We start from the raw sequence: 7,544 nt of genomic DNA, 5'->3' as shown, positions 1-7,544 counted from the left end.
GTTGTGACTGTCCCTTTATAAAGTTTATCCCATCAAGTAGCACCAAAATTTATTTTTGCTTACCCAAATAAATAAGCTCCGTCCAGCCCTGTGCACAGTAGACTCTGGAAAAAGCCAGAGGATTCTATTAAATAAGCCTTGGACGGAGATAAAGTAACAGCAAACCAGCTCCCAACTGTCATTTTTCAAACCCAGCCTGTGACATGGCAGTTAGGAGCTGATTGGCTATACTTTATCTCTGTCCACCTTATTGCCATCCAAGGCTTAGTAAATAGACCCAATAGTCTCCTACGCTGACTGAGAGAAGGAGCTCGATCAGATCCTGCATACAGGCCTTCTCCTCTCTAAACTGCCTCTGTCATGGGGGGGGGTCTAGGAGCCTGGGGGGAGGGTTTAGCTAGAAACAACGGGGCGTGCAGTGAGAATAGTGGGGATGGCGATAGTAAAAGAAATGGGGGAGAAGTTGGGGGGAGGGTAAGAGCAGGCGGTAAGGTTACTAACATGGGTACTAAAAGAGATTTTACCAAAGCACTAACCAATGACGATAACAGATCATCATTGCTACATAAGGTGAAAGATGTCCCTAACGCAAGGGAAAATACTTATCTTAGTTGTATGTATGTGAACGCTAGAAGCATTACTGGTAAAAAGGGCAAACTAGAAATACTTGCAGCAAGCAAACAGTATGATATTATAGGCATTACTGAAACTTGGTGGGATGAATCTCATGATTGGACAGTCAATCTAGAGGGCTATTCACTGTTTAGGAGAGACAGACTAAATAAAAAATGTGGAGGGGTGTGTCTTTACGTTAAGCCGTTTTTAAAACCTGATATACGGGAAGATATTCAGGAGGGGACTGTAGACACTGTCGAGACATTATGGGTAGAAATTGCATGCGGGGAAAAAGGAATAAAAAAGTTAGTATTGGGTGTATGCTATAGGCCGCCTGGTATCAATATATCTGATGAGGAATTGTTACTAAAGCAAATTGAAAGAGCAGCAGGAGTAGGAGACATAGTAGTGATGGGAGATTTTAACTATCCAGAGATAAACTGGAAAAACGATTCATGTGATACTGCTAGGGGCAGTATGTTTTTAAACACACTTAATGATAACTACTTAGTCCAACTAATTGAGGAACCAACTAGGTACAATGCAATCTTAGACCTGGTATTAACAAACAATGGGGATTTGGTATCAGGTATTATAGTAGGGGAACCCATAGGAAACAGCGACCACAATATGGTCACATTCAAAATCAGTTTTCATAAACAGCCCTATACTGGCTCAACTAGGACTCTAAACTTTAGAAAAGCGAATTTTGAAAAGATGAGGGTATTTTTCAGGGATATTGAATGGGAAGGTTTGTTTTTAGGAAAAAATTTTATGGAGAAATGGGAGGTACTAAAATTCCTGCTAGCTAAAAATACACTCAAATTTATTCCTACGAGCAGCAAAAAAAGGAATAAAAATCATAAACCGATATGGCCTAAGATAAAGGAACTTATGGGCAAGAAAAGGTGAGCATTTAAAAAATATAAATCTGACGGGGAAGCAGAGTCATTTCAGCACTATAAAGAATGTAACAAAATATGCAAAAAGGAAATAAGAGCGGCTAAAGTAGAAACTGAAAAACTAGTAGCAAAGGAAAGCAAAGCGAATCCCAAAAAATTATTTCAATACATTTATAGCTAGAGATTAAAGAAGGAGAGTATAGGCCCTTTAAAAGACAAGTTGGGAGTCTTAAGCAAAAATAATAATGACATAGCGGACACACTAAATGAGTTTTTTTTAACAGTATTTACTAGAGAGGACCCAATTCAGGGACTAACACATAATCTCAATAACGAGATAGGTACTTATTTAAGCGAGGAAGTAGTCTGTGACCGATTAAAACATACTAAGAAAACCCAACAATAGAAAGTTGGAAAGTAGACTCTTGTGTGGGAGCACTCTAATTCAGAGGATTGGGTGTGTATTAATCAATTCTGATAAAACATAACTTTATTAATTCATTATTAAAAGGTGATTATAGGGGTGGTAGTCATGTGACCGCCGGTCGGCTGACCGACAGTCACATGACCTCCTCCGTGAGCCCGACGGCTCACTATCCCGATGGTCGGCATGCCGACCAACAGGGACTATTTCCACTTGTGGGTGTCCACGACACCCATAGAGTGGGAATAGAACCCGTGGCGACTGCAGGTCGCCACCGAGCCCGCAGCGTGGCGAGCGCAGCGAGCCCGCAAGGGGCTTGCTGCACTCGCCCCTCCCCGCCTGGATCCCGGCGTCAGTATGCTGCCGGGATCCCGGCATCGGTAAGGTGAACGGCGGTCAGGAGACCGCCGGTCACCCGTACTACACCCGATTATAGGAGTGAATTGTACGTGAATAGTATAGCTACGCAAAAATATAACACTATGTTATGTATAATTCATGTGGTTTTCAATACCACAATAAGAACCGGAATTCAAATCTTTGGGCTAGTGGATTTACTATGATCACAGTAACGCTTTTGTGTAATATATGACCATCATTTGTTCTACAGCAATCCTATTCAGGATTATTTTGTCGTAGAGAATTAATTCATAAGTCATACAGAACCGAATGCCAATTGGTATTATTGGGGATCACTCTAGATCGGGCAGAATCATTTTTTGCAGTACCAGGGTGTTCCAGGGTGGTCTCCCATCCGAGTACTGACCCGGCGCTCCACTGCTTGGCTTCCAAGATCAGACGAGATCGGGCATCTCCAGCGGGGTATGTCCGCAATTATTTAATCTGCCCGTTCAGTCAATCCCAATACCCGTATCGCCAAAATTATATATCCAAAGTGATCTGAATCAGTCGTATGTTCAGTATCTAGATTTATCTTATGCCCATGGAAATGAAATTATAGCAATATATTTATCATGTGCAATAATTATATGCATGGGCGTCCACTGTGCAATTTTAGCAAAATTACGATAAGGACAATTATCATATATAAATATTCTATGCAAGGGCGTCCACTTGCATAGCCGGGATAAAGTGGTGATATATGATGAGGCGACAATTATAGCAATCCTGTTGCTGTCATAATTGTTGTATACTGATTCGTGTATTCAACAAAAATTATAGTATATGTAGCCTCTAATAATTTATATCACACACACCGATCCAAATTCTCACTATATGTGAGCCTCTAAAGCCTGATCATACATTTGCAAAAAAATTCTTACAACGTGTCAGAGAGGCTATAGTGAGAGAGCAAATAAACAGCTAAGAATGTTCTTCGATACCCATAGCAGATGGAAATGTACATGAAAATAATTAAATAGCAGTTTGCTGCAAAGTTGAAGCTAAACCACAGCTTGAAAATTCGTTGTACAATAATCTGCCATACTTAAGAGTATACCTAGTTCACTCCCAATACCTATTGGGTACCACACAACTCCAGCACCTCTTGGAGCAACCAGAATATATACATGCACTATAATATCCAGATAGCTATAGGACTTAACCTATCCGTAATAAGCACATAGAGACAGTGCGTGTAATTGCTCACATAATATCAATATCTTCAGTGGAAGTTTTTGTTAGATGTCTATGTATATACACATACACACAGGCAACATCTCAGTGTATTAATTTAAGGCAGATTAATAACCTAGTGTGGCTGCAGTAAATATGCTAAAAAAAGGGGTTTTTAGGTATAAGGTATGAGTTCATACGATACCAATACCAATCCTGCTGTAGGAGCTGTCTGTGGCAAACTGCCGCTGGTAGGTCCTGTAAGTAAAAATGGGCTCCGGAGGTGCAGTAGAAATGAAGCCGTATACTGACTTCAGTGTGGAGGGTGTGGAGAGGTTGTCAGCTGTTTCCTTAACGCTGCTCGGATCCACATGCAGCCGCTGCTCTCCAAGATCGTGCAGCGTGTAGTCGCGGTGTGTCTCCCAGCTCTCAACGGCTTGCCGCCGTTGCCCGGGTAACTATCCTTGAGTTCCGGTTGTTGCGCTCACGTGTGCGCACCACGTGACCGCAGAATAGAGTGATGTACGTTTCGCAGTGTAGCTTGATCACAGAACGTTCTGTGATCAAGCTACACTGCGAAACGTACGTCACTCTATTCTGCGGTCACGTGGTGCGCACACGTGATCGCAACAACCGGAACTCAAGGACAGTTACCCAGGCAACAGCGGCAAGCCGTTGAGAGCCGGGAGACACACCGCGACTACACGCTGCATGATCTTGGAGAGCAGCGGCTGCATGTGGATCCGAGCAGCGTTAAGGAAACAGCTGACAACCTCTCCACACCGAAGTCAGTATACGGCTTCATTTCTACTGCACCTCCGGAGCCCTTTTTTACTTACAGGACCTACCAGCGGCAGTTTGCCACAGACAGCTCCTACAGCAGGATTGGTATTGGAATCGTATGAACTCATACCTTATACCTAAAAACCCCTTTTTTTCAGCATATTTATTGCAGCCACACTAGGTTATTAATCTGCCTTAAATTAATACACTGAGATGTTCCATGTGTGTATGTGTATATACATAGACATCTAACAAAAACTTCCACTGAAGATATTGATATTATGTGAGCAATTACACGCACTGTCTCTATGTGCTTATTACGGATAGGTTAAGTCCTATAGCTATCTGGATATTATAGTGCATGTATATATTCTGGTTGCTCCAAGAGGTGCTGGAGTTGTGTGGTACCCAATAGGTATTGGGAGTGAACTAGGTATACTCTTAAGTATGGCAGATTATTGTACAAAGAATTTTCAAACTGTGGTTTAGCTTCAACTTTGCAGCAAACTGCTATTTAATTATCTTCATGTACATTGCCATCTGCTATGGGTATCGAAGAACATTCTTAGCTGTTTATTTGCTCTCTCACTATAGCCTCTCTGACACGTTGTAAGAATTTTTTTGCAAATGTATGATCAGGCTTTAGAGGCTCACATATAGTGAGAATTTGGATCGGTGTGTGTGATATAAATTATTAGAGGCTACATATACTATCATTTTTGTTGAATACACGAACCAGTATACAACAATTATGACAGCAACAGGATTGCTATAATTGTCGCCTCATCATATATCACCACTTTATCTCGGCTATGCAAGTGGACGCCCTTGCATAGAATATTTATATATGATAATTGTCCTTATCGTAATTTTGCTAAAATTGCACAGTGGACGCCCATGCATATAATTATTGCACATGATAAATATATTGCTATAATTTCATTTCCATGGGCATAAGATAAATCTAGATACTGAACATACGACTGATTCAGATCACTTTGGATATATAATTTTGGCGATACGGGTATTGGGATTGACTGAACGGGCAGATTAAATAATTGCGGACATACCCCGCTGGAGATGCCCGATCTCATCTGATCTTGGAAGCCAAGCAGTGGAGGGCCGGGTCAGTACTCGGATGGGAGACCACCCTGGAACACCCTGGTACTGCAAAAAATTCTTCTGCCCGATCTAGAGTGATCCCCAATAATACCAATTGGCATTCGGTTCTGTATGACTTATGAATTAATTCTCTACGACAAAATAATCCTGAATAGGATTGCTGTAGAACAAATGATGGTCATATATTACACAAAAGCATTACTGTGATCATAGTAAATCCACTAGCCCAAATATTTGAATTACGGTTCTTATTGTGGTATTGAAAACCACATGAATTATACATAACATAGTGTTATATTTTTGCGTAGCTATACTATTCACATACAATTCACTCCTATAATCACCTTTTAATAATGAATTAATAAAGTTATGTTTTATCAGAATTGATTAATACACACCCAATCCTCTGAATTAGAGGGCTCCCACACAAGAGTCTACTTTCCAACTTTCTATTGTTGGGTTTTCTTAGTTGATACTCCTATTGACTCTTGGGAGCACCACTGATAGCAACAAATATTTGCAAAAGGATTATCAATCCACATGCACAAGGTTGCTGTATCCATAACGCAATTTAGCATCATAAATCAGTTTCTCAGAGGGCATTAGAAGTTTATTGCAGACTAGTGCGGTCCCAAAAAAAGCCTTTTTTCCAAACCAATTAAAACATTTAAAGATTAATAAGTCACCAGGTCCCGATGGTATTCACCCAAGGGTTCTAATGGAGCTTCACTCTGAACTTGCAAAACCGCTATTTTTGATCTTTAAGGATTCAGTAATATCAGGTATGGTTCCCAAAGACTGGCGTATAGCGGAAGTAGTGCCTATATTCAGAAAGAGAAGTAAAGCTGAACCAGGTAATTATTGACCAGTTAGTCTTACATCTATAGTGGGGAAAGTATTGGAAGGTATTCTAAGAGATAGTATTCAGAAGTTCCTTGAAGTCAATAAGGTAATTAAAAGGAATCAACATGGGTTTATGAAGGACAGATCCTGTCAAACCAACTTACTTGGCTTTTATGAAACAGTAAGCGCAAACCTAGATCAAGGTAAAGAGGTGGATGTAATCATTTTAGATTTTGCCAAAGCATTCGACACTGTACCACACATGAGACTTAGCTACAAGCTACAAGAATCAGGGCTAGGAAGCACAATATGCACTTTAGTCAAAAACTGGTTAAATAATAGAGAGCAGCGCGTTGTGGTTAATGGATCTTTTTCAACTTGGACTGAAGTGCTAAGTGGTGTGCCGCAAGGCTCAGTATTAGGACCGCTATTGTTCAATATTTTCATTAACGACCTAACAGAAGGTCTAGAGAGCATGGTGTCAATTTTTGCAGATGATACCAAATTGTGTAAAGTTATAAATGCGGAGGGGGATGCTGAGTCGCTTCAGAACGACTTAGTTAAACTAGAAGCTTGGGCAGCGAAATGGAGAATGCGCTTCAATACAGACAAGTGTAAGGTAATGCACTGTGGTAACAAGAACAAAAATAACACCTACCTATTAAATGTGGTAAAATTAGGGGATTCTGTACTGGAAAAGGACTTAGGTGTCCTCATAGATAGCAAACTAAACAGTAGTACCCAAAGTAGGACTGCAGCAAAGAAGGCTAATAAGATATTAGCATTCATAAAACGGGGAATTGATGCTAGGGACGAGAGTATTATACTCCCATTATATAAATCACTTGTGAGGCCACACCTTGAATACTGTGTACAATTCTGGGCACCTTACTACAAAAAGGATATCCTGGAGCTAGAAAAGGTTCAAAGGCAGGCGACCAAACTAATTAAGGGTATGGAGATGCTGGAATAAGAGGAAAGGCTTGCAAGACTAGGCATGTTTACACTGGAAAAGAGGAGATTAAGAGGGGACATGATCAACATTTACAAATATATAAGGGGACAATATACAGATCTTGCTCAGGACCTGTTTTTGGTTAGATCAACACAGAGAACTCGTGGACACTCGCTCAGGTTAGAGGAGAGGAGATTCCGCACAATACGGCATAAAGGCTTTTTTACGGTAAGGACGATACATGTTTGGAATTCCCTGCCTGAGGGAGTTGTAATGGCCGACTCAGTCAACACTTTTAAGAATGGGTTAGATAAATTCCTAATGG

General features: G+C 40.7%; 1 pseudogene; it reads left to right on the top strand.

The window, feature by feature from the left end:
- The first annotated feature begins 5,355 nt into the window (after positions 1 to 5,355).
- LOC135051886 (5S ribosomal RNA) lies at positions 5,356 to 5,475 on the top strand (annotated as a pseudogene).
- The last annotated feature ends 2,069 nt before the right edge of the window (positions 5,476 to 7,544 follow it).

This window comes from Pseudophryne corroboree, chromosome 2 (assembly GCF_028390025.1).
Source record: "Pseudophryne corroboree isolate aPseCor3 chromosome 2, aPseCor3.hap2, whole genome shotgun sequence".
In the NCBI taxonomy this organism is placed as follows: domain Eukaryota; kingdom Metazoa; phylum Chordata; class Amphibia; order Anura; family Myobatrachidae; genus Pseudophryne; species Pseudophryne corroboree.
The sequence above is the reverse complement of the archived record's forward strand: the minus strand, read 5'-3'. Positions and strand labels throughout refer to the sequence as shown.